This window comes from Panthera tigris, chromosome A2, assembly GCF_018350195.1.
Source record: "Panthera tigris isolate Pti1 chromosome A2, P.tigris_Pti1_mat1.1, whole genome shotgun sequence".
Taxonomy (NCBI): domain Eukaryota; kingdom Metazoa; phylum Chordata; class Mammalia; order Carnivora; family Felidae; genus Panthera; species Panthera tigris.
This window is the reverse complement of record NC_056661.1, coordinates 56,156,489-56,183,481: the sequence shown is the minus strand read 5'-3', so window position 1 is coordinate 56,183,481 and position 26,993 is coordinate 56,156,489. Positions and strand designations below refer to the sequence as shown.

The following is a 26,993-nucleotide window of genomic DNA, read 5'->3' as shown; positions in this document are numbered from 1 at the left end:
CTTCATTTCTCTGGAATGAATGCCCAAGAGTGCGATAGCTAGGTCATATGAGAAGCGTGCATTTACTCTGAAAGGAAACCGCCAAACTGTCTTCCGGAGCAGCTGGACCGTCTTACATTCCCAACAGCGAGGCAGCAGCGGTCCGGTTTCTCCGAATCCTTGCCAGCGTCTCATGCTGCTACTATTTTTTTTTTTTTTTTTTTTTACATCAGCCACTCTAATAGCTACGGGGCAAGAGCTCACTGTGGTTTTGGGGTGCATCTCACTGACGGCCCATGCTGTTGACCATTATTGTTACGTGTGTTTACCTGCCAGCCGCGTATCTTCTTTGGTGAAATGTCTGTTCGCGTGCACCTTCATTTTTAAAAGCTCCCCGGATGGGTTTGATGTGCGACCAGCTAATCCCCTAGGAGCTTCCGAACTTGGGAAGTTCTGTCAGTTTTAAAAAGAACACGGTCGCTGCTGTAAGAATTCTGGGCAGCCTGCGCTTTCTGGAAGGGCTACCTGGAGAGATCTGTGGTGGGGTCCAGGCTGCTACAGGTGGCTTGGAGTTACTGTGTCTCAGGCCAGAGGGGGAAGTCTGTCTGTTCCTGAGAAGGAATGGGGAGAAAACAGAGAGCAGAGACAGAGGGGAGAAGGAGGCTCTGGAGGCCACGTGGCATAGGAGGGGACCCCTCCTGGGAGCCCCCTCCAGCAGGGAGTTAGCCCAAAGCCCATGGGAGCCTCTACAGGTATTACTGTCTCATACAGAGCAGTGAGTGGCTAAGTCCATGTCTAGGGCGAGGGCATGACCCAGGAGGGAACTTGAGGCAAGCCAGCTCCAGACTGTCGCAGGTCCCGGAATGGACCTATTTGTGGAGTTTACGTCAGTCTCCAAAGGGGTGGGGAAGGCCGTACCCCTCCCAGTTACAGGGCCCCCTCCCTCTCATTAAATAAGCAATAAATGCCCACTGCACCAACTGTAGAAATAACAGCAGAGCACAACAAGGAAATAAAATCATCCACCGTCCCAGCTCTCTAGGGACTAACCAGTGTAACTATTTGAGGGTACTTTCTGGCTGGGCCTTTCTCTAAATGTGTGCCTGTGACTGGGCGTATATATGTTTTTTGGTTACACAGAAGTACATTCTGTTCTATAAAATACATCCACCCCCTCACCCCACACTTGTCTCAAGCATGTTTTTAGGTCTTCAAACATCCCTCCACGTCACCCCTTTGGAAGCTGCCTGGAACCCCTGTGGGTTCCTCATCGCCCAAGGTGGGCGCTGGGCTTAGGTCCATCTCTCCTCTCCTGGTAAACAAAGCTGCGGGACCGTCCCATCAATGCGGCCTCTGTGCACAGGTTGGGATGTTCCTCTAGGACCCATTCCTGGAATTTCTGGGTCACAGGGTGGGAGTGTTTTGATGTCTCTGGGTACACACAGACGCTGACCCAAGAGGTTGGGCCAACACACTCCTGGTGGCAGTGATGGTGAGTGTTTGGCCATCTCGGGGCTCCAGAAGTTTCTCTGTTGGGGCAGAGATGAGCGCAAGGGAGAATGTGCTGGGTGGCACTGTGCCCCATGCAGAATGCCCTTACTCGACGCCAGGTCCACAGGAATCAGCCGTGAGACATGCCACAGAGGCTGTGTGAGCAATGGTGCACCAGGTCTGTGCTTCTGACCCCTCCACTGGCTGTCGGGGAGAAAGTAGCTAACAGCCAGGGCCAGGTCTGGGGCTCGCCCCTCACCACTGGCCTCCAGAGTCAGTAAGCAGGGTGCCTCTCTGGGGGCGTGGAAGCAGAGACACAGAGAAGGTGCCCTTATCCCTCAGGCGTGAGGCTTTTTGCCTACCGGCTGGGGTTCCCAGTTCTGGTCTCACAAGCGAAATGACCCTGCCCCAGTCTCTGCTTCCTCATCTATGAAACGGGGCTGATCTTCCCGCCTCAGAGGCTGTTAATGAGGCTCCTGGGAGCTTACAGACTGGAGGTGCCTTGTAAACAGACAGATGTGAAGTGTTGCCATGCTGGCTCATGCCCGGGCTGTCCCGCCCAGTCCCCCAAACCCCACCTGGGGCCTCCCTCTGAAAAGGCCACAGAGGGCTCCTGCCCGCCCACCCTCTGCCTTCCTGTCCTGGCTCTGGGCCCCAGACAGCCCTGCCTGCCAGCCTGAGGTCCCACCGCCCAGCGGCACAGTGAGACGATTATCTCCAGGCTGGCCTCTGTGCCCTTCCGTCCTGCCAGGCAGTTCTGCCCAGGAGCTCAGCCTGAGTCTGGAAAACTCCCTGCTGGCGGTGGGATGGGAGTGGGATGTGTCTCTTTGCAATGCCCCCTGGGCAGAGGTGTGGAGAGAGAGATCAGGGTGGCCAGGCAGGGGCCCTGGGTGAGACCCCGAGGGCATCTAGTCCCTCTCTGGGCCTCAGTTTCCCTGCCTGCACCATGAGGGTGTTTGTCTAAAGAAGTGGTTCTTCACTCTGTGTGTGTGGGGGGGGTGCGTCAGGCCATTTGGGGACAGTGATTCATTCATCCCACTTAGTAACCATGCAGTCCCCACTTTGGGCCAGGCTCTCTAAGAGCTTAGGACTGACTCACATCACCCTCACAGCCAGCCTGCGATGTGGGATGTCCTTATCTCCACTTCACAGATGAGAAAACAGAGGCTCCCGGATGTGATCAGGGGCATTATTCCGAGCATAGGACGATACGGAGTGAATAAGACAGACCCATCACTGTCCGTGTGGACGGAGGGGGCACACAAGAAAAGTAGATAAGGATATGTGCACAGACAAGGCCGCTTGGACCAGTACAGAAAGTAGGAGCAGCTGCACGAGACAGGAGAGACACTAGCCAAGAAAAGCCCCTAAGAAGAAGTGACCGCTGGCTCTGAAGGGCGGGGCTCCATGTAATGGATAAGCAAGGGAAAGGCCTGAGGCGGGAGCCAGCTGTGCACGTTCAAGGTGAGGGTCCCTCATGTGGTGCACGGGGCCAGGCCAGGCATCTGCTGCAGGAACGAAGCCTGGCTTGGAGAAGGAGGCCCACTGAGCCCCCCAATACCACCACTCCAGCCCAGCATGGAGCCCAGTTCGGGGCTTGAACTCACGACCCTGAGATCAAGACCTGAGCTGAGATCAAGAGTCAGATACTTAATGGTTGAGCCACCCAGGTGCCCCAAGCTTCTCAAGGGCTGTAGAGGGCCCCAAAGCCTTAGTGGGGGGTGGGGGGGGGTATCTGGATAAAAGGGGAGTCCTAACCTACACCCTCGGTTCATGGGACGGAGGGGCTGGAAAGCAGCTCAGTGTGTGGGGGCTTCTATTTCAGGGGTGGCAAGATGCCATCACAGCTCTGTCCCCCACATGGCTGGTCTCTGCTTGGGACACAGAGCACTCTCTGGGCAGATGGCTACGGCCCAGGCAGAAGGCCTTGGGTGTCCTTGGCCCACGGGGTGGGCTGGTGGCTGCAGCAGCAGCAGGCAGAGTCCATCTGTGGCTCAGCTGAGTGGGTGGATGGAGGCAGTGTCCCCACTGGAGGGTGAGAGTGGCGGTCCGACCCAGCCCCTGACCTCCCCAGACTCCAGCCTACAGAACACCCAGCTAGGCCCTCCCCCAGCTCCCCTCTCTGTACCAGCAATTCCCATATGGGGGGGCCCATTATGGTGATAGCATTGCCACCCACCCAGACCCCCAAGGCAGACCCCTGAGTACTATAGTCTGTGACCCCTTTGATGCCTTCCTCTCCCTCCCCGCCCCCATCCCCCCCCTCCCCCCCACGTCCTCGGGCTGACCCTCATTGGACACTCTCCTCCATGAGCTGCCTTGGCCTCCCCCTTGGACCACCTCTGGCACTTCCCATAATGCCTGCCCCACCCAGCCCAGGCCTGGCATGGGAGCACCCTCTGGACAGCGCTTTCTGGGTGAAAGAAAGAGAGACAGACAACAAACTTCAGGCTGAAGGAGACAATGTGGGACATCCTTCTCTCACCTGACAAACACCGAGAGCTGTTCTGCGTCAGGCTCTGGCCTGTCACTAAGGCCTGGCTCAAGTGCCACCTCCTGGGCATAGCTCTCCAGGGTCTCTGGTCCCTCAGTCAGTACAGAGATAGTTGCAGAGCACAAAAAGGAGGGGGGTGTGGCTGGAGGGAGCAAGTAGGGGGAGGCTGGAAGGCTCCTGAGGGCCTGGCCTGGAGATCCTATGACCCGATATGTGTGCAATGTCAGTGAGACAGATGTGGCCCTAGGAGAGGGGGTGAGCAACCCTGCTGTCCCCAAGCCAGAGTCCACACCCTGGTTTTCCACTGATGGGCTAGGTGACCCTGGGGGAGAGCTCTGTCCTCTCAGGGCTCATGTCCCTGTCTGGGGCTGCCTGGTAGGGATACCTATCTGAGGCCTGATGACAGGCTAAGCGCGTGTCTACAGAGGCAAAGCCATACTCACAGCGCGGCTGGGGAAGGCTGCTGGAGGGGAGGACGCCCTGCGTGTCTGGCCCGTGCAGCACCCACCCTGCCCGTGGAGCTCTGGGGTTGGCAGATCCTCACCCCTAGGCTCCAGGAGGAAGCAGCAGCCCTGAGAACAGGAGGGGGAACCCACAATTGGTCCAGGGAACACATCAGCTGAGTACAGGACCTGGACCCGGACCCGGACTACCCAGGCCCGAATCCCCTTCAGCCCACAGGGCCCTTGAGGCTAGCTACGTGCCTCGTGGAGCCTCGAGCTCTCCTAAGGAAGAGCCTCCAGACCCTGCTCTGCCTCTCTGGTGGCTCTGAGCCTCATAGGTACCTCCTAGTGAGCGCTCTCTAACCTGGGAAACGCCATGGACAAATCTCGGGCCCTGTACATTCTGGCTGCAGAAGCCCAGGCCATCTGAGGGCCTGACCCTTGCTGAGAAATTGCTCTCCCCTGAGAACCCTTTTGTGCCACCTGAAGTCATCTCTGTGAGTCCTCACTCTGGCCTCAGGGGCCCGGGAATGGCCCATTTACAGATGCGGGGCAGGCCTGCCCCACAGCCCTCACTCTGCCTCTCCCCCAGGCTGCTCCCCTCCAGGGAGACAAGGCGCAGACAGGATTTCCCCCTCCCTGAGGTGCTGGTTAAAAAGGATGTGAGGTCAATCTGAAACATAATTTTTTTTTTTTTTTTGGAAATATACGGTGCCCCAGGCAGCTTAAAAAAAGTGTGTTTTTTTTTTTTTTTAAATACATACTACTGGGAAAAAGAGCAAAGATGAAATGGTAAGAAAAATGATTTCTTGTTTATAGGTCCCAGCTTGGCTGAGAAGGATAGAGGTGCGGCAGCCTGGGATGGGAGGTCACCTGGTCCCGGGCATCGAGCATGGGGGTGGGGGGCGGTCCTGAGGATTTATGTAGATACACCCAGGGGTAAACCCTGTCCTCCCATCCGTAGAGCCCCTGGCACTCAGGGTCAGTGAGTCCAGGCTCTGTGCTGGGGCCAGGGGCCGGCCGCCTGGGTGAAGGGGGGCATCCCTGTGCCTACCTGTGGCTTTGGTAGCTGTGTGCATATGCCCCAGCTGAGGCGGCCCGCTTGGCCTATGTTGCCCTCTGCTTCCAAATATACTCAGTGGGCTGTCTGTAGCCTCGGTTTACTGCCCCGCCCCCACAAACACACACAAGTGAATCCTCCCCCTACATGGTCAGGTGGGGCTGACCCCACCTGCCCAGCTCTAGAGGCAGCCAAGTGACAGAAGCAAGCTGACTGGCATACAGCCTTCCCTGGGCCATGGAGGTGGTTTCGGGAGTGGCCATGAGCCCCAGGGCTGACCAGTGAGATGGGAGGCCAGAGCTCCCACAGGGGAACATGACCCCAGGGGCAGACAAACAGGGGAGCAGAGTATTAGAGCCCCTGGAACCAGCCACACTGAAGCAGACCCCTGGGCTGTGCCCGGATAGTAACCATTCAAATCTCTTCTGACTCGAGTTTCTGTCCTTTGCCACCCAAGGGCTCCTGGGTTAAGTCCGCTCCCCAGCCCCGGCCTGGCTTCCTTCCCTTCCCAGATGTCCATGTTCCTTAAGCCCCAGTGTGTCCCAAAGCTTCTCTCTGCGTGGTGAGAATCCAGGGAAGGCAGGGGACGAGAACAGTATTTTAGGTCACAGATCCACCATGTACTTTATTACCTCACGGAATCCCGATGGCTACCCTGCAAAGCTGGAATTATTGGCCCCACTTGACAGACAAGGAAACTGAGCTTCAGAGAGGTTAAGCCATCTGTCCCAAGCCCCACTGCCACCGGGTGGCAGATACGGGGCTCCATCTGAGCAACTTCTTGGAGGGTGGCTGGGCCCTGTGGCAGGGGGTGATATTGGAAAAGCCCTCGAGAATGCCAACACAGTGCCCCCTCCCAGCTCCGCTGTCCCCCCACCCCCCGCCCCAGTCTCAGGGAGCTCCTCTGAGGCAGCCTGATCACCCAGCAGCCCTGGAGATTGTCGGGGACTGAAGCCGACCCAGGATGGGGGATTGAGGGACTTGGAAGGTGCCTGCAGCCATCTGGGTGACAACGGAGTGAAGCCGGGCGTTTCTCTCTTGTTCGATAATGAGAGCAAATGTGAGGAAGGCTCTCTGTGTTATCACAGGGCCCAGCAAGCGTGGCGAGACACAGGCTGTGATTTTCAGTGAGGGCTGTGGTGATTAAAAATGCATCACTTCCCTTATTAACCATTCCAAACAGATGCCGGGACCGTCTTGACGAGGAATGGAACCGCCGAAGCCAATAAAACATCTTGCAATTAGCCACGCTCAGATAGGCTGCCCGCTAAGCTCCGAGGCTGCTCCAGTGGGACCCTGTCACAATTGGATGATTTGTCCCTCTGAGGACAGGCCAGTGCACCAGTGTCCAACAAGGTCAGGCGTGACCGGAGACTGGGAGACTCGGGGCATCTCCAGCCCGGGCCTCGTGTCCCCAGCTCATCCCCAGAAGGTCAGGTGGACGAGAGCAGGAGGCCAGAGTCCTCCAGCTGGGGTCTGTCCAGGGAGCCCAGCCCCCGAGATCCCAGGTGGATCGGGCCCTGAGCCCACACCACACTCGGTCTGGCTTCAGCCCCGCCGTCCCCAGCCTCACCGGCCTTGTCCTGGCTCTCCCTCAACCCGTGACAAGTCAATTTGCCAAAATCCCATTCACTGAATAGTCAATTTGCAGGACGACAGGCTCATCAAAAACACTCGATTCCCTTAACCTTTTTGTTTTAGTTGGCTGGGTTACATTTTTGCTTTCAAATGGCATTTGAACGAAGGTTTGATTTGTGTCTCCCTGAGAATGGGCACAGAGAGACAGAGGGGACAGAGGAAGAATGAGGTGGCTGTATTATCACCCACACAGGTGGCACTGGGCGGAGGCTGAGCGGGAGGGAGTGGATGGTCCAGGCCCACTTGGGGGAGCCTCTAGGTGGGGCCGGGCCCAGGCTTTGGGAGGGTGGGGTGCTTTGGGGTTAGGGTCTCTAGGGAGAGCTCCAGACTCTCAACCTTCTTGCCAGGGCTGACCAGGCACCGGCTGACAGCAAAAGGGGCCTATGTTGTCTTTCTGGGGTAGGGAAGGAAGCAGGTCCCCGTGCCCCTGGCTGGGGAGAGGTCAAGGGGTCTCACCTGTCAGGGAGGGGAGGGCGAGAGAGGTCAGTGACCACACAGGCTTCTCCTGGAAGGACCAAGACAGGGGGTTGCTGGTCTTCCTGTCTCGTAGTAGCCCATCAGACCCAGCACCGGTCCTCAGCCCTTTTAAAAAGTTAAACCTGTTATTTTGAGACCCCTATAGATTCACTGGTAGTTGCTGAAAGTAACAGAGAGAAATCCTATGTGTAGAGGACAATATCACCACCAGGATACTGACGTTGTACCGTCCATCATCCTAGATTTCCCGTTTTACTCCTACTCATGTGCATGCGTCTGCATGTGTGCGTGTGCCCATGTGTGCACGTGTGCGTTTGGTTCCATGCCCTCCCATCGCACGTGCAGGTTCACATACCCACCCTCCCAGTCAAAACACGCAACCGTTCCATTACAAGGAGCCCTCGTCCACCCCTCTCTTTTACAACCCAAACCTTCTGCGACCCCCTTCTCTGTTCTGAAACAGAGCTCACAAATAACGGATCTATCTACATGCATATTTTAAAACAAAAGTCAACAGAATGCCCTCACTGTAACAACACAGAAAAGGAGCAAAGTGACCCACAAGGAAGTGACAGGCATCAGGTGTGATAGTGGTGGGTCTGGCTGTCCCACAGGGCAAATGAGGAGGTCAGCTGCCTGCCTCTCTAGGCGATGGTGGCTCCAACCCAGATGGATGCAGGGGCTTGCCGGCCAGTCGGTGCCACAGGGGATGCTGCCCTCCATGACGGGATCCTTTGAATGGTGACAGCACTTGGCAAAGCTCTGAACATACCAAAGTCTGATCTGCCCTCGACTGTGAGAAGAGCAGTGTGTTCCTGGGAAACTCAATGTATATTAAAATCATATGAAATGCATTTTGTAGCTCGGATGTCGAATGGAGTGAGGTCCCAGGCTATTAATTACGCACGGATTTTCAATCCCGTGAATCTGGGGTTAGACATTCGCAGGTTCTTGGCTGTGCAGGCCTGCCCCACACGGTGCACGGAGCTAGACCAATGACCCCTGCCAGCCACACACCTTTCCTTGAGGCCCCCATAATGCCTGCTAACATCTCCAGTGGCCCTAAGGAGGCAGTGCGGCCCTGCTGAAAGTCCCCACAACTCACTCTCTGTCCCCACGCGGACAGTTCCACCTGTATCTGTCTCCCCAGGGGCAGGGGCTGCGGTCCCCCAGGATCCAGCCCAGGCCCGGTGCTGGACAGGTGCTAATAAATGTGCCCAATAGGGCTGATCTGGACAGAGTCAGCCAAGGTGACAATGGTGAAGCTATGACGAACTGGCTCCCCTGAGGCCTGGTGGGTCAGGGCTTCCCATCAGGAGACTGCTGCTTCCTTTAAGGGCCCATTGGTCACCATGTCCTCCAAACTGAGCTTTTAATTGGCTCAAATCCGGAACTTCAAAGCAGTGATTGGAAACGAAACTGCTTTATGCAACTGGCTTGGCAGCTGGGGCATCTCAATAATAAAGCACATGTGCAAATACACAGAACTTCCCTGAAGGACCCGAAGGAAGCAGACACAGCAGTGTCCCTCTAAGTAGAGGGACAAGGAGGGAGGAATTGATTTTGTACTGTGTACAGACATTTAAAAAAATGTTTATGTATTTCTGAGAGAGAGAGAGAGAGAGAGAGAGAGAGAGAGACTCTGTTGAGGGCAAGCTAGGGAGGGGCAGAGAGAGAGAGAGGGAGACACAGAATCCGAAGCAGGCCCAGGCTCTGAGCTGTCAGCACAGAGCCCAACGCGGGGCTCGAACTCACAAACCGTGAGATCATGATCTGAGCCAAGGTCAGATGATCAACCAACTGGGCCACCCAGGTGCTCTTGTGTACAGACAGTTTTGTTCCATGTGGATGAATTATCTCTCAATTATATGAATAAATAATCACCAAAAAAACCAGATCGAAGCAGGTATTACTTATGTGACTAAAAATTGTTTGAGCACCTACTGTGTGCCAGGCACCCCCAGAGAGCCCATCCCCCTGGAATGCTTATGTCCTAAGGACTGGGTTCTGGATGGAGGGCCCAGAGCCCCCCGAATCTCCCCTCTGTCCCGGGACAGAGACCCCAGTGAAGGCAGTGGAGGCACTGGCAAGTGCCCAGCCAGTCCCACCCCTCCTGAGTCAACGCCAGGGGTCCCCGGAGCTAAGCGGTCCAACAGAAAGTGCGAGGCCTGCATCGCTCAGCCTTTATCAAAGAAAGGGTAGATCAGAACCACAATGAGAGACCACATCACACCATGAGGATGGCTGTTATGAAAAGCCCCAAACACAAAATAGCAAGTACTGTTGAGGATGCAGAGAAATTGAAACACGTGTGCATTGCTGGAAGGAACGTAAAATGGTGCAGCTGCTGTGGAATACAATACACTGGTTCCTCAAAGAATTAAATATACAGGCACCTGGAGGGCTCAGTCGGTTGGGCGTCCGACTTTGGCTCAGGTCACGATCTTGCAGTTCGTGGGATCGAGCCCCGCATCGGGCTCTGTGCTGACAGCTCGGAGCCTGGAGCCTGCTTCTGATTCTGTGTCTCCCTCTCTCTCTCTGCCCCTCCCTCATTCCCACGCTGTGTCTGTCTGTCTCTCTGTCAAAAGTAAACACTAAAAAATTTTTTTATTAATCAAATATAGGGGCGCCCGGGTGGCTCAGTCGGTTAAGCTCAGGTCATGATATGGGCTCAGGTCGTGATCTGGCAGTTTGTGGGATCGAGCCTCGCGTCGGGCTCCACGCTGAGTGGAGAGCCTGCTTGGGATTGTCTCTCTGCCGGTCCCCCCCCCCCAAATAAATAACTAAACAATTTTTAAAAACTAAATACAGAATTACCAGATGATGCAGCATTTCCACTTCTGGGTATGTAACCAAAAGGATCAAAAGCAGGGTCTGGAAGAGATGTTGGTACACACATGCTCATGGCAGTGTTATTCACAAGAGCTAAATGTGGATGCATCAAGTGTCCACTGATGGGTGAACTAATAAAGAAGATGCGGTCTATCCACACAATGGAATATTATTCACCCCTAGAAAGGAAGGACATTGTGAGAGACGCTACAACATGGATGAACCTTGAGGACGTAATGCTGAGTGAAATCAGCCAGTCACGAAAGGACAAATACCCTACCTATGATCCCATGTATATGCGGTCTCTAGAGCAGACAAACGTAAGTGGTGGCGGAAGCTGGGGGAGGGGAACGGGGAGTTAGTGTTTAATGGGGACAGAGTTTCAGTTTGGGAAGATGAAAAGGTTCTGGAGGTGGATGGTGGGGACGGCTGCACAACAGTGTGAGTATATATGTATATATATTTTTAATATATATTTTTTTAATTTGGGGGGGAGGGGCAGAGGGAGAGAGTGAATCCCAAGCACTGAGGGCCTGACCCCACGACCCCGGGATCATGACCCGAGCCGAAATCAAGAGGACGGTGCTCAGCCAACTGAGCCCCCGGGTTCCCCAGCACTGTGACTGTATCTCATGCCACTGAACTGCACCCTTACAAATGGTTAAAATGGTAAATTTTATGCTACGTGTGTATTTTATCACAACTTTAAGAAGAAGGTTGTCGGTGTCTTGCCAGGCCAGGGCCTGCAGGGCTGCCGAGAAACAAAGTGGGGCCCTGCCTGCAAGGGACGCCTAGAGTCTGGTGGGGGAGACAGGGAAGCGGGTAGTCGGTGACAACAGAGGGCCCTGTAGTGTGGCACAGGGGAGGCCTGGGGATCCAGGAGCCCAGCGAGGGGACCCATTTGCCTGGGGAGTCCAGAAAGAGGCATGAGCTGGATGTTGGGGCCTGAGGTGAGGGGCGGAAAGGGTATCCCTGGAAGAGGAACCAGCAGGGGCCAAAATGTGGAGGCATGAACTCTGTCTCCTAAGAGCCTGGGCAGGAGTGGGGTGCAGCGGGGTCAGCGCAGGACAGGAGAAGCGGGAAGCAGTAGGGGCCCTGGAGCCAGAGACGGGGAGTGTGCGAGCAGGGCCACCCCACTGCTCTGCGGCGCCCGCCCTATTTTCTTCCCTCCGTCTCACCAGGGCTTGGGCCCCTGTGGCCTTGTTCACCACCCCTCCAGACCGCAGCTGTTTGCTGCGAGCACCCCACCAGGGCTGGCACACAGACCGGGTCGGATGAATGAATTGGCGCGTGGACGATGACCCCACGGTGACCACGTATGACAGGCAGACTCAGGTGTGTGCGAAAGATTCAGGATGTCTGAATGCAGCTTCCCCTTCTTGGAGCCACCGGTCCCTCTCCTCCCAGCCACCCTTGCGGTCCGGTACCCGGCAAGAGCTGACCCTGCCGCTCTGCTTCTGGGTGACAACACAGGCGCAGAGAGGGCGAGAGGCCTGCCCAGGATCACAGAGCCAGGCAGGGCCAGAGCTGGAGTGGAATGTCCTTCTCTTGTTCTAGAAGACCCTGGGAGGGCCTCAGAGACCTAGGGGCAGGGGTGAGGTGACACAGAGACAACAGGAGCCAGAGTGCAGGTGGGGTGAGACACGCCAGGGAAAGTGGCGGCCTCAGATAAGCCCGGTGGGTGGTCAGTCGGCACCCAACAACAATGCCTCCTGGGCCCCTGTTGACCACAACAGAACTGGGGTTAGACCATGATCCAGGGGCATTCTCAGGAGCATCCTGGCTCCCAGCCCCTGCCATTAGCAGACCTGCAGGGAGCAAGCTTCACCCCTGCTTAGCCAGCCTCTGCCTCACCGGCAGTTTTCCTGGCTGTCCAAATGGGGTGTGGAGGTCTGAGGCCCTAGGATGTCACTAGTCTCTGGGGACACATGTGCCCTACTACGGGCATGGGAAAAGGACAAATGAGAGCCCTGTCTGGCCTCCCCTCCAACTTCCCCACAGTCCAGCCATGGAACCATGGCCACCACCCCTGATCAGGACCCTCCATGGCTCCCTCCCGGCCACTACCTGCAGAGAGAGTCTACTCCTGGCACTCCAGGTGACTTCTGCCTTGGGTCCTGCCCACATTTTCAGTGTCGTCTCTGTCTTTTCCCTCACGCTTGGGGCTCGGACCAGACGTAGCTGCTTTCAGTAAAAGCCTTTAGTATATGCACAGCACTGGAGCTGGGCTTTAGGGGCTGGCTGTGCAGCCTCAAGCCCTGTGCTACCCCCTCACCGGGTGCCACCTGGGACAAGTTATTTGATAACTCAGTGGCATTGTCAGCACAATAGGGATAATAACAGCCCCACCTCCCAGGGTCACTGTGAAGGTCAAATGAGCTTATGCCTGCAACATTCTTGCGATCGTGGCCTGACATTTGTGTACCTGAAGTGCTCGTCCCTCCTTGACCACCTGGAAAATTCCCATTCACACTACATGCCTGCTGTAGGATGCAGTGACCCTCCCCATCGCCGGGTCATCTTCCTGTCCCGGCCCTTGGCACTGTGTATTGAGAGTGTCTGTTCATGTCTGTCTCGCCCACCGGCCTTCAGGCTCCCAGAAGGCAGAAACTATCTATTACTCAGCAATGTGCCCCACTGCTTAGGGCAGTGCCCGCTGCAGATCCATAATTCATTCATTCAACAGAGATTTACTGAGCAGTTACTATATGCCTGTGCTTTTCTAGATGCTAGGGTAGCAGCAGCTAACACACTGTCAACCTCTCTGCCCTGGTACGTTCTAGCAGGTGAACCAATCAACCAACAGCAGCAGGCAGATGGAGACAGCGCTGGGCAGAGAAGGAATAGAGGAATGTCAGGTGAGGAGTCACGGAAGTTCCAGCCAGAGTGAATGAACGAATGAGCAGGAGGCGCCCCACTTCAGCCCCCAACCCCCCAGAAGCTGTGAATTTCACACTCAGTGCGAACTCCCTGTAGCCCCAGCTTTCCGTGTTCAAGCAGCAGGATGTGACGTGCCCGTAAGACGGCGGTTACCCTGTTAAGTGTAGTTACAGTCTGAAAGGGGCTCACCTTAATTAAGACACCATTAATTAAGCCGTCAGTATGGTAATGATCTCAGTTGTTAGCAAATTTGATTAAGGAGCTGATTCTGGAGGCCTCGCGATTTCCCCCCATTGCATTAATAAATCTCCCGCTCGTGTCGTATTGCCATCCTTTATCTTGTTCACTCTGCCACCGCTGTAAGTGACTGAGCCCCCCCCCCCGGCGGGTACCCACCCTCGGACAGAGCCCAAATGTCATAACATTCTCTTAGGGCCTGCTCCAGGGGACCCAGAGGATGGCCACCTGGACGAGCTCCTCTAAGCCACGGGACACCCTGATCCTGCCACGCACGGGGACCCCGGAGCGAGTCGGTCGAGTCTGGCACGTGACATACCAGGGGAGGGACCCCACTGTCAAGGAAACAGCCACGTGACCTCGGCCACGCTCCTACCCTCCCTGAGCCTCAGTTTCCTCTTCTGTAAGATGAGATCAACAACACCCCCATTCTAGAACAGTTGGTGAGAACCAACAGGGCAACTGGGCGGAAAGGGCTCTGAAGCTAAATGGTACGACGGTATGTCGGCCAGATGCTACCATGCTTGGGTTTCCAGCTGCCCTGAGAGTTAAACAGCTAGAGACACGCCGCTCCCCGTCCCCCGTCCCCCCTACCGCATCAAAAGCGCTGGGAACAAAGGTCGAGCAGCAGGTGCTAGGAGAGCCCTGGTTCTGGGCCACGGTGAAGCAGGGAGCAAACACACAGGGCTCTGTGTCTGCTGTGCAGCCTTGTCAAGCAGGCCTGCTCTGGGTCCCAAGTCTTTCCCTAAAAACAATGGGGCAATGGCTCATCTCCAGTCGCCCCCTCCCCAGCCTCTCTGCCACCTCTGGTAGCCATAGGTTTGTGGCAGCACCTGGGTGCTGGATGTCACGGTACCAGGCTGTAGGAGCCTGAGAGCCGGAGGAGCATAAAAGGACCCACACCAATGAGAGGCAGGGGGCACAGAGCCCCCCAACAGGCCCTCCCTCTGCACCGGCTCAGCCCCTCTCCCAGGCAAGCCGGGCAGGGCAGGGCAGGCTTCGTCTAGGAGACGAAACTGCCAGGAGCTTAAAGTGCAGGTTCCAGGGCTCCTGGCGGACCGAACCAGTCTGTATTGGTATTGGGGCAAGTACTGGATGGCAACTGTGTCCCTGGCAAGACCGTGAGCAGATAGGCTTGGGCAGCTCCTGGGCCCGGGCAAAGGTGTGGCAGGAAGAAGACGGCTGCCCGGGGAGGGCCCTCTTCCCAGCAACGGTGGCGGATGCAGCAACGGTGGGGAAGGATTTACTATTTGTTTCCAAAAATACAGCTAGGACCTTGTCACAGCGAGTGAGAGAGAACACTGGGGTGTCCTGCTCACATCAGCACCGCAACCTGTGGGCTTTTCCACTAAAAAAGCAAATGAACATCATAGCAAACCGTAGACACAGGCCACCTTCACCACCACCCAGGGCTCCTGTCGGGGCCTGCTGGCGCATGGCAAGAAGTATGTTTATTTTCCTTCACGCTCCATTAGCGAGAGAGCTGTCCCTCCACGGAGGGGTGGGGGTGCTGCTTAACTGGGAGCTCCACAGGTCCTTGTCACGGTATAGGGTCGTGAGGCCTTGGAGTGGCCCCCAAGATGTCCCCCTAAATGAGGCTCCAGGCTTCTCCTTTCTAGTCCTGGGGATGGAGCCCAGCCCAAGAGGCTCCAACTCTGTTCTCTAACCTTACAAGGTCTGAGGTCACTGAACAGCCCCGAAAGCTGAGGTGTGGGGCAAATTGCCTAGGGCAGGTGGAGATGTGGAGCTGTGTCCCACCCTACAGCTCTGAGCCCTAGAGGAAGGATCCTGCAAGGCCAGAGACCGAAGTTTCCTCGCCCCAGAACAGCACGGTGCAGAGCCCCAAGAGCTGTGAGGCAAGCTGGCGTTCTAATCCGATGCCCCCCCGGGAAGCCTAGCTTAATGAGGCACGGACTTTGGTTTCCATAAATACCCAGACCCATGATGTCACCACCCCGTGCAGAGTTTAACAGCTTCTACCACTGGCTGTAGGCCCAGCAGACAAGTGGTCTGCCGCTAGCCCACAGAACACCTGCGTGGCCCAGAAGGACACCAACGCCCCTGCTCTCGATGGCAGGCCAGACCTTCACCTGTCCATGGAGGACACGGCATCCTGTCCCCACCCCGACCTGCCTGCCAGCCTTCCATCAGGCACGGCAGAACTGCCGGTCACGGATGACCTGGGCAGGAGAGGCTTCTTCCAAATAGTCATGCTGAGGGCTATACCAAAAGCCGAAATGGCAGTGGTGGCTTTGAAAACCCTGGATATGGATTTGGGGGGATTACTTGCCCTCAGCGATAGGGAATTTCACAGCCCAATGGAGACCTGCTGACTAACAGCCTTTTCCTCATCACCACCAACAAATACCTCCACTGCAGGGCACAAACGCTGACAACCTCTGCCCGGAGGCCAGCTCCCTCTGCAAGACACCTGCACAGCAACCCCCCCTCCCCCCACCAAGCCCCCACTCTGGCTCCAAGCTCAGCTGGGGCCCCTCTGGCCTCCGGCCCGAGTTTCAGGTATAAACCTGCCACATATACTCACAAGTAGCGTCTTCTGCAAGCCATCCTGTCTGGAGGCAATTTTCCCCTTCCCTCTCTCTCTCCAGCTGGGAAGGTTCCGCGTGGTTAGAGGAGGAGCAGGATGCTCAGCCGAGAAGTGGAAGGGAATAAAATTAAACAGAGGGGCGAGTCACATTCCCCGGGGGCGGCGGGCTCCTCCGCTGGGGCGGGAGCAGGGGGTGGGGGGTGACAGCAGCAGGCTCCGAGGGGCCCCGGGCACAGCAGGGTTCACACCATGCCCAAGAGCCTGCCAAGTCGTCCAGTCACCATGGTCGCCAGGTTGGGCGGGGGCGTCGGCCTCGCTGGTACCTGGGACCACCTCGGGTTTTTTCCCTCCCGCACATCCGGGGTGGCTGAGCGCGGGGAGGAGGGGGGTGCTGGGGGGAATCTGCGCCCGCTTTGCTCTCGCAGCATCCGGAGGAGGGGCGGGCGCTCGCGAGCCTCCCCCCGCCCCCCCACCGCTTCTCGGCGCCAAGGAGCAACGTAGTGCGGCCGCGCTGGACCAATCGCCGAGGCGCTCGTCGCCATGACAACTGCAGCATCAGGCACGGCCACCCGGCGGCGCCCTCGCGGCAAAGCCACCCGCCCGACGGAGAGCGCCCGCGCAGCGCGAGGGTGCCGCAGCCTGCCGGGGCCCCTTCCTGGCTGGCTCTGGAAACCTGGAAATCTCGTTGCTAAAATGCACGACGCTGTCCAGAGCCTGCGATGACGCTGCTTTCCAGGGTGGCTTTTCTGCCTTTGGCACGGAGTCGTGCAAGCCATGGAGCGCAACAGGCTGGCGCCCTGGAGTCAGGCCCACCGGTTCCAAGGCTGGCTTTGACCCCTAAGGGCCTCGAGGCTGTGGACAAGCCGCTTCCCTTCTGGGAGCCTCGACTGATGCTATCGTGAAATGGGATCATAATGGCTACGTCACAGGGGTCCAGGAGGGCTTGTCACACACAGTAGCTGCACAGATGCATAGCTGTTATGATGTGTGCCGGCCATGTCCTGGAGCTAGGGAGAATTTCTGCTGTAGCTGTGGAACCCATTCATTCCTTCACCACTCACTCATTTACTGTTTCTGGACTGGCAGCTCAGTGATGAATAAGGTGACGCTCTCATGGTGTTCACCTCTTAAGAGGGAAACAGGAAATCAACATGCAGTCACATATATAATTTTACATGGTAAGGAGGAGGACAAAAAGTAAAGCCGAAGAGGTAGAAGGGAGGGGGACAGCAGGAAGGAGGAAGCCATCTACATCAGACGGGGTGCTCAGGGAAGGCCTCTCTAAGAGGGCACATGTGGGCTGAATAATGGAAGATCCCGGGAAAGAACATTCCAGGCAGAGGGAAAAGCTAGTGTCAAGGCCCTGAGGCAGGAAGGAGTGGAGTGTGTTTGAGCAACACTGAGGAGGCCAGAGTGGCTGCAAGTGGTGAGCCACAGGGATGTGAGGGTGAGAAGGCCTACATCCACCCTCTCCCCTCCAGATTTTCTCTTTCACGCACAGATCTCTCCTTGTCTGATGGTTCACTGGGCAGAGTCTGTTTGCTCGTCTGTAAATCAGGAATCCAAAATCTATCTCGTATACATACACACCTATAATTCTTATTTCCATTATAATCTTTACGACGTCAATGAGGTATAAGATTATCATAGTATTCTCCGGGGAGAAAACTAAAGCCAGAGGTTTAGCAGCTGGCCCAGAGCCACACAGCTGGTGAGTGGTATGCCAGGGGAGTCTGGCTCTGGAGTCCCGGCCCTTAAGCACCTGCAAATCTTCCTCTTTGGGAAGATCACATGAGACAATGGCTGTGAAAAGCCCACCCACCCTGGGCAGCTGTGAGGGCCATTCCCTTTTTCCTATTCTCTCTGGATTCTCAGACTCACTGAAGTTACGGGAAGGAGGGATCCTGCATCCTTAAGTTTTGTTCCTTCCTTTGGACAGTGGACAAAATGGAGCTCGGAGAGGGTGAGTGATGTGCCTGAAGTTGCACAGCACTGAGTGGCAGAAGTGGGACTGGGACCCAGTTCCTCTGGCTCCATGTCCCTTATGGGGCCAGGGTAGAGCGGAGCATCTGAGTGACTGGTAAATGGCATCAGAACAGCACGATGCTTCCTGATTCACCTCCTATAACAAATCTTTGAATAGCCAAGCTTCCTACACCGGGGGCTTCCCTCCCTGAGAATAATGCAGTCGTGGACATAATTGGTATTTCTGTGGACTTAACATGTTACAGATCCCCCCCCCCCATCTCTCCTGGAGTTGGACAAGTTCTTTTATTTTTTATTTTCGGACAAGACTTTAATAACAATACAAACATAGCAGCAGCTACAACCACGAGGGCTTCAGGAGGATCATTTTGCTTCAGATCTGATCTGATGTTCAGTGAATTCGTAGAGGCACTGTACAAAGTAGGTTGATTTCCCCTCCTACGCAGAGAGGTCTCACCTCTACACAGCAGCAGAGCAGACTCGAAGCCACCTCTCTGTGACTCCCAAGCCTGGGCCCTAGCAACTCCCCGCACGGCCTCCTCCACATGGGGATTATTTTATCACCCCCATCTTCCAGAAGAGGAAACTGAGGCTCAGAGCCCAGGCAGGCCCTGATTACAGCGCCGGCACCAGCATCCTTTTCCTGGGTTTCCTCTCCTGCCCCAGTGCCCCAGGGAGCCTCCCCGGGGGGCCAGGACACCCCTCTGCATATTAACTGCTTTTTGGCACTTTCTCCTTATAAACAGACTTGCATGTCTGTTTCTTGTATGTTACGCTGTTATTTCGAAATAGGGCACATGGCAAAGACATGGCATTCGGACCAAATGCCAAGAGCGTAGGCACCTGGGCTGTGTTTACAGGACACCCGGGCTGTTTTTGATTTCTGATGGTGGGTGTCCACCACAGGGTCGGGCACCAGAGAGTCCCCAAAACTCGTGGATCCAAGGCCCGGCAGGGAATTGGCGTTGGGACAGCTGCAGCCGCCACTCACTCTCAAGGCCCCTCTGGAAATGCCTGCACACACAACGCCCCCCCAAACACACACCCACACCTTGTACCTGTCTGTGGCCCCCTGCAAGCAACCCAGACTAGAATGAGAAAGTGGCTGACAAAGAGCAGGTGGGGAAATCTTCCGCACCCAGGACTCCCCTCCTGGACTGGAAAATTCCAACCTGCAGGCTGACAGGCAGATTCACGCAGGGAATGTCTGGCTCCTGCACCCTGCTGCCCATGTGCCCCCATCTGTCCCCAGCACGAAAGGAGGCACAACGGCATTTGGAAAGAGGCAGGACAGAAAGGGCTGGAACACACAGTCCACAGATCCCCAGGCCACAGCAACTTTCAGGCTGGCAGCCCGGGAGTCCCAGGGATTGAACCTCTTCCACGGGGGTAGGATGGAGCTCCAGTCCTTGTCCTCAAGCCACCAACCGTTCTAGCCGTGGAAACACAGAACTGTCAACATTCTGACTCTTCAAAGCTCAGAATCACAAATCCTTCAAATCCTGGATTTTTTTTCCCTTTTAGCGTAAGCTTCACATTGGAAAGAAACAGAACCTTAATTGCACAAATAATCTGAAAATCTCTTCTCCTTCAACACAATGAAGTCCCCTTGACCGCACCCCTACATCTCACTCCCTTTGCCCACCTCCATAGAGGTAACTGCTGTCCTCTGTTTGGAGCACATGCTTCCAGAACTTTAGCGAAGTCTCTAGCTAGCTAGATTTATATGCCTATAGAAAATATGAAGAATTACATGGACAGACCTTAAAAAATGGCATCATATTAAGTTAAGAAAGTTTTAAAACTTTAAATACACCAAAAGTCATAAAGAGAAATACAGTGGGGCACCTGGGTGGCTCAGTCGGTTAAGCGTCTGACTTCAGCTCAGGTCATGATCTCACGGTTCATGAGTTCGAGACCTCATCGGGCTCTGTGCTGACGGCTCAGAGCCTGGAGCCTGCTTTGGATTCTGTGTCTCCCTCTCTCTCTGCCCCTCCCCCGCTCATGCTCTACCGGTCTCTCTCTCAAAAGTAAAATATTGAAAAAAGAGAGAGAGAGAGAGAGACAGTAAACTCTGTTGTCCGCAGGGCCTCCTACAAGAATCAGACCATCACGAAGCTGATGGAAGCCGCGTCGCTGCCTCTCTTCTGCCTCCTCCCCAGCCCTTCCCTCCTCACATTTACACAGTGAGTTCACTGCAGAGTGAATCATTCCTATACAGCGTTCCTACTCAGACAGGTGCCCACAAAGGGCAGGGATGCTTGCACATGTTTTTAAACTTCCCACAAACAGAATCACACTGCACGTCGCTTTCTGCGATCCTCTTTCCCCAGTCAACATTCCACTCGGGGCACCGACTGATGGAATCTCTAAACCAGACTCTTCTTTGCTGAGTGGCCAAATCCTAGGCTTTTCTGATCACAGCCGTGGGCTGGGCTCTTGTTGCTGAGAGGGGCCTGGCAGGCTCGTGCACAGGCCTCATTTGGTTCTGAAACCGCCTCCCCCCACCCCCCCCCCCCGCCCCACCCCTGCTCCTCACGTGCAGGCAGCGGAGGAAGGGAGGAGGCAGCTACTGCAAATATCTCTGGAAACGCGTGTGGACTCCTGGAAGCTTGGCAGACACCCTCTCTGCACTGCACCAAAATACCAAGGTGCCCTGTCCCCTGTACTTGGGGAGCAGACAAGACCCTGGCCCCTGGACGGCTGTAGGAGGGGGTCCCTGACATGCGGCTGGAATGCAATGGCTGCTGCTTCTCAGGGCCATTTGGAGCCCCGACCGATGGAGATTTGGAAGCCCACAGGGCTGGCATCAGTCTCTGCCCTCCCACTGCTGTGCCAGGCTTGCCAAGGACGGCCCTGGTCTCCGGAGCTGGCTGAGGCCCATGAGAAGCGAGGGGGCTGTGGCCAGGAGGACGCTGCCTGCAGAAGCTCCTGCTACATCTGGGCCGTGCTGGTGGAGGAAAGGGGGTGCGGGAGAGGGGTGCTGCTCTGTGTGTCCGCTTCTGCAGGGGCTGAGCCTCTGTGTTCCGCTCACCTGAAGGGCGAGAACTAGCAGGAGCAGAGGGTGCTGGGAACAGCCCCTGCCTTTCTGAGCCTCCACTCGTGAGCCTTCGAGAGCCCCCCAGCGTGATGGAGGGCGGGCGTGGCTGTGAACGAGAGGCACCACTGGTCAAGTGCAGGCGTCCTGAGGCCCGTGTAGGATGAACCAGCCACAGACGCTAAGCCAGAGCTGATGGGTCTGAGTGTGCCTTGGGGTGTAGGCTCCCTCCCTCTCTTAACATACTGCCTCTCCACTCTCCCCCACCCCAGAACCTGCACCTGCTCAGCAGGCAACGTAGCCTGGTAGTCCAGGCTGGGCTGGACTCTGGGCGGGTGACCCAACGTCAGCCTCTGCATCTATGCACTGAGGCTCACAGGGCATCTCCTTCTGCCTCCAGGCAAGGTCTAAACGAGTTACTGCGGGCAAAGCCCTTAGACCAGGGCCTGGTACTGCCTCCTTGCCCCAGAAGTGTCAGCCAGGCTGGTTATTGTTCTCGAGCTGGCCGGGCTGCTGGAAAGTTCACAGAACTGAAATTCGCAGGGAACTGGAGCTAGAAGATGGGGGTGACACCTCCCCACCACCCCGGCTGAAATGAGAGCCTACGGCGTACCCCAAACCAACCTCACAGCACCTCCTGTTTCTCACCCTCCTGACGAATTTGACTAATAGTTTTCTTAAATCTAAAAATAGTTTTTATTTAAAAGCGAAACTTCCTGTCACTGTGGTAAATCGTGTACTTGATAGGCTAGTTACATCACAAATAAATATTCAGATAAATAGGGTTATGAAAGAAAAATTGCTCACCTGAAGCCCTCCCTTGGCCTCAGGGGTCTAAGTGTCCCTGGCTGGAAAACCCCGGGCTGATGCTGGGGACACCAGGCAGGGTGGGCACAGGGCAGACGTCGGGGCAGGCAGCGGGGATGGCCCTGCTCGTAAGCTGGGTCAGAAAAGACCAGGGATACGTGTGGCAGTGTTGGGGAAGGTCACAGGGCTATCCGTGGTCACTGTGGGGGTGGCGACTCACTTTCCTCTCCAGGAATCTGTCTTGCTTGCCTCAGCTGCGGGGTTCTGCGTGCCTGTGTGTGTGTGTGTATCCGCCTGTGTGTGTGTGTGTGTGTCTATCTGTGTCTATTTTTGGTGACTGGCACCGCTCCTCGGAAACAGAGCGGAAAGGCCTCAGGCCCATATGAAGGGGACAGCAGTCCTCTATGGCCGCCTTATGTCATTGCCACAGGCTGGTCTGCTGGGTGGTCTCCTCCTGGGTCTTCATGGGAATCTGCGAAGTCATGCTGGGCTGTGTGTGTGGCTGGGGACCAGCAAGTGTGCCCAGCCCCCAGCTCACAGGGCCATGAGCATTTCCTGACCACAGAGTAGCACTCATTCTCTATTCGCTTGTATCTTCATCCATAGAATGCCGACTACTTCTTGCTTTGGGCCTGGCCCAGTCTAGGCAGTGGGGGTACAAGGTGAGATAAAAAGCCATGTGTCCTGCCCGGAGGAAGGGACGTGTTCCACGTCTTGAGGCCTTGACAGCCAACACCTCTCCCTGCCCAGCTGCCTCCCCTCCTGGCAATCACCCCTGCATCCCTCTCAGTGTCTGGGGCTCAGGTGGGCCTGACTCTGCTCCCAAGAACAGGCATGGCACTCAAGCTGGGCCCAGGAGAGGCAGGCCCAGACTTCACTGACACTGTCGCGCGAGAGAAGCTCTGAGCTTGAATTCAAACTTAAATCTGAAAGGTATGAGCCAGCACTTTCCATCGGGCCCCTTGAGGAGGAAGCCAATGCAGGGGGAAGCTAGACTCAGAGCAGAAGAGGGACAGGTCCAGGGTCAGGACTGGAACTTCTGGATCTAGCCATGCCTGAAGCTTTGGGGATATGTGAGAATCTCAGTTCATTTAGGCCAGTTTGAAGTGGGCACTCTGTCACTTGCAACCAAAAGTCCTAATACATGTACCTTCTAATAGTTATAATTCTGAATATTTTAATATTGAGTGATTGTTTCAATAGAAAGGTACACAGAAAACTATATGATATGAGGGAAGGAGGGGCAAGTTCTTTGAGAAAGGGGATATAGGAAGGAAAAATGGAAGTTTCCATTTCCAGGATGTTGCAGCTGAGTCTAAAAGGATGACTAGAAGCTTGTCAGGCAGACAGTGCATGGAAAGGCATTACATCCATATGGAACAGCATGTGTAAAGGCGTGGAGGTGAGAAGCACAACAGCGAAAGTCAACTTACTGAAGGGCTTGGGCTTCTTCGGAAGGATGCTGAGGAGGGACATGAAACTAAATAAATCCCTTCGTGGGGTATCGGTTCAAGGGGGAGAGGTTAGAGGCAGGGGGACAGTGCCTCTGGAGAAAGGGAACGGCAGGTCTGGAGGCCTGTGGTGGACAGTCGGTACTTCTCTCTGCCCTGTATACAGCAAGGGGTGGGATGGGAGAGAAGAAATGTGTTGGGGAGACGTAAGGGTGAGGTATGACGGCGACGCAGGGTCAAAGTCAACACCCAGGTTCCTAGCTTGGGCACTGGATGGATGGTAGTGCCATTTACCTACCTGGGGACCCAAGAAGAGGTACAGGGTGTAAGGAGAGACGACCCGGCCCCTTTTGGATGTGCTGGGGTACGGAGCCTCGGGGATGCTCAGGAGAAGCAGCCAGGAGGCTATAAGAATCTGGCTGGAGGCCCGGCTCCAGGAGGGAGAGGTGGGGAGAGAGTGGGTTGAAGAGGGAAGGCCGGGCAGAGCCCTGGGCATGTGGATATTTATGGGCAGAAGCAAAGGCCAGCAAAGGAGAGGGAGAAGGAGCCGCTGGAGCAGTGGGAAGAGGCCTGGCAAGCTCCCTGCCCGCAGCTGCAAGCTGCGTTCCGCAGCCCCTCCCCTGCAGGTCCTTCCTGGGGATCCGCCATCTGCCCTGTGCTGCCACAGTGAGTTAGGACCTGCTCCTGCCTCCCCAAGGACCTGAGATAACATAAGAATGGCATTTCTTAGCAAAAAGGAATCCCAAATGAGCACCAAGCTTCATGTTCAAAGATGTTCATCGCAGCATTATTTATAAGAACAATGAGCAAACCAAAACTCCAAACAAATATTAAGGTAAATGTCCAACATTGGGAGCTGCCTAAAAATGCATGGCTTTGCACGTGCTAGCAGGCAGCCTTTAAAGGACATGTTTACAAGCAATGATGTTAACATTTGTTAGTTAAGCAAAAAGTATGGTCTCGGGGCACCTGGGGGGCTCAGTCAGTTAAGCGTTGACTTCGGCTCAGGTCATGATCTGGCGGTTCGTGAGTTCCAGCCCCGTGTGGGGCTCTGTGCTGACCGCTCAGAGCCTGGAGCCTGCTTCGGATTCTGTGTCTCCCTCTTTCTCTGCCCGTCTCCTGTTCATGTTCTGTCTCTCTCTGTCTCTCAAAAAATAAATAAATGCTAAAAAAGAAATTAAAAAAAAAAGTAGGTTCTCAAAGTATATACGGAGTATGAACCCTGTAATGTGAGCGTAACACACAGCTAGAAAAATGCCCAGGGGCGCCTGGGTGGCTCAGTCCATTAAGCATCTGACTTTGGCTCAGGTCATGATCCCTCACAGTTTGTGGGTTCAAGCCCCACATCAGGCTCTGCGCTGACAGCTGGGAGCCTGGAGCTTGCCTCGGATTCTGTCTCCCTCTCTCTGCCCCTCTACCGTTCACGCTCTGTCTGTGTCTCTCAAAAGTAAACATTAAAAAAATTTTTTTAAAGAAAAAGAAAAATGACTGGAAGGACACATGCCAACATGTCACCATTAATAGTTGCCACCTCTGAGTGTTGGAAGTATGGGCCAACTTTATTTCCCTTTTCGTTTTGTTTTTCACAATTTCTACAACATGCTTAAATATAATAAGGGAAAATACCGTTTTCTGCAGGGGCCAGCACATAGGTTCGGAGTCACGTGTACGTTTGAATCCAGCTCCCTGCCCTGCCTCGGCGCTGGGCGCCTTCTAGCTCCTTCCAGTCTGGTTTTCCCTCCAAAGGTTCATCCCAGCCCCTCGCACAGGCCTACGTGAGTACCAGACGGGTGGACGTAGGCAGCGCGCCAGGAAGAGGGGGTGCGCCAGACAGGTGTTGCACAAAGATGACCAGCATCCTCAGAGGTCACAAAATCAGGATGCTGTGAAGGCGACCCTTTGGGCACAATGTGTAACTGGCTGGGCGCTGGCCGCAGCCTGAGTGGGTCCCGCTGAACCGAGCGTCCGTGGTGCACAAAAGTGCCACCTTCAGAGTCCCTGATACAGTTTTCAAAGCGGTGTTGTGGACGGTACCCTGGAAGCCTGGGAGCCAGACCCTGTGTTACCGATGGGGACTGAGGCTGGACATGAAGCCCCGAGGCCACGTCTGGAGCCTCCCTACGAAACTCGTTCCTGGCCTGAAGGGCGTGTGGGAGTCTGGCCCTGGAGTGAGGCTCCGCTGGGCTCCAGAAGGTGGGAGCGGCTGTCCTAGTTCTTTCCGTCGGGCCCCAGACCCAGAGGCCAGGCGGGGCCTGAGGACAGGACCACCGACAAGGCTGACCCTGGGAGCCCGGGCCCCGCGGTCTCCTCTCCCCATGTCTCCAGGTGGCTCTGGGCCTGAGTTTTCCTGTCTGTCACCCACTTGTCCTTACCGTAGAGGGGATTTGGAAGGTGATTCTTCTCTGGGCTGGCTGGGGCTGATCTGGCCGGTGAGCTGGGCTGCCAGTGGGGCCCTTGTGGGAGGGCTGGGGTCCGGAGTCACCCCGCCCAGAGAGACATAGTCTGTCTGGTCTGATGAGGGCTGTTCCCAGGGCAGACTGGGCTGGGGCAGGCTGGGGGCACAGCAGACACAGACTCTGTTCTCAGGCCTCAGTTCCTCAGGTCAGGTCTCCACCAACCGCTTACCTGCTGTGTGACCTTGGGCAAGCGACTGCCCGTCTCTGTGCCTCAGTTCCTACCCTGGAAAATGGGAAAAGCAGACCCCCACTGGGAACAGATACAAGAAGGGTTACAGGAGATGTGCCTGCCACAGCACACACTAGGGGAAGCCTGGGCTCAGGGAGTGCATGCACAATAGTAGTCCTCGGCCTTGAGAGGTCTGTCCCTGTCTCCATGCTGGTTCAGCCTCGGGAGAGGGGTCTGGAGGAAGCTAGATGCGCAGAGACACCCCCAGGAGTGAGAACCAGAGGGGATCTCTTCTGGGAGGGTCAGGATCTTTCTCTACCCTAGTCGGGGTTACTGCCAACTCAGACTGTGGCACATCATCTCGCACAAACACAAATCACATCTGTCCTTCTCTAGCTTCAAAATAGAATCCACATGCCTGGCTTGGCATCATGGCTCTGCCAGTCTCATTCATCCCTTCGCCCGCTCTGTTCCATGCCAACCTGTTCCTGCCTCAGAGCCTTTGCACATGATATTCCCCTTGTCAGAACACCCCCCCCCCCCACCCCAGATCTCTGCACGGCTCACTCTCTAGGTCTCAGCTCAGAGATTACCTCTTTGGGAGGCATTTCCTGAGCACCCTTGGTAAAATGTTCCTCACCCCCTACCCCTCACCATTTTATTTCATCCAGAGTATTTTAAATCAACCTGTTTAGTTGGTTTTTTCTTCTTCTTCTTTTTCAACATCTGTCTGCCATCAAGAGAATGTTGGGTCCCCAGGGACAGAGTCACCACCTGTCTTGGCCATCACAGCATCTCCCAGTGCACTGATGTGGCTCGGCATACAGTAGGTGCCTAATAAATGTTCACCAGCTGAAAACATAAATGGATGATCTCAAGCCACACTACCTGGCTCACCCCACTGGATCCAAGGGAACATGGGTACCACCCCGTAGCTTCTCATTATTTCCACATGTCACAACCTCTGTGGGTTTGGTAAAAATCCCAGCCCAGACGAACGTTCTTCCC

At 55.5% G+C, this 26,993-nt stretch overlaps 1 protein-coding gene across 4 annotated transcripts in view; it reads right to left on the bottom strand.

Moving 5' to 3' along the window:
* The window catches only part of LOC122236738 (MAP/microtubule affinity-regulating kinase 3-like), a 136,315-nt gene that overhangs the window by 21,360 nt on the left and 87,962 nt on the right, over positions 1-26,993 (bottom strand). The window contains exons 1-3 of one of the 4 annotated variants that reach the window (XR_006214986.1): positions 16,077-16,531; positions 7,562-7,687; positions 5,277-6,763 (exon numbers count right to left, since the gene is read on the bottom strand). The exons of 1 other annotated variant lie outside the window; for it this stretch is intronic. The gene's annotated coding sequence lies outside the window, so the exon portion shown is untranslated. Of the gene's footprint in view, positions 1-5,276; positions 6,764-7,561; positions 7,688-16,076; positions 16,532-26,698; positions 26,838-26,993 lie in introns of those variants that run through there. 2 more of the 4 variants (XR_006214982.1, XR_006214984.1) reach the window with 2 other exon arrangements.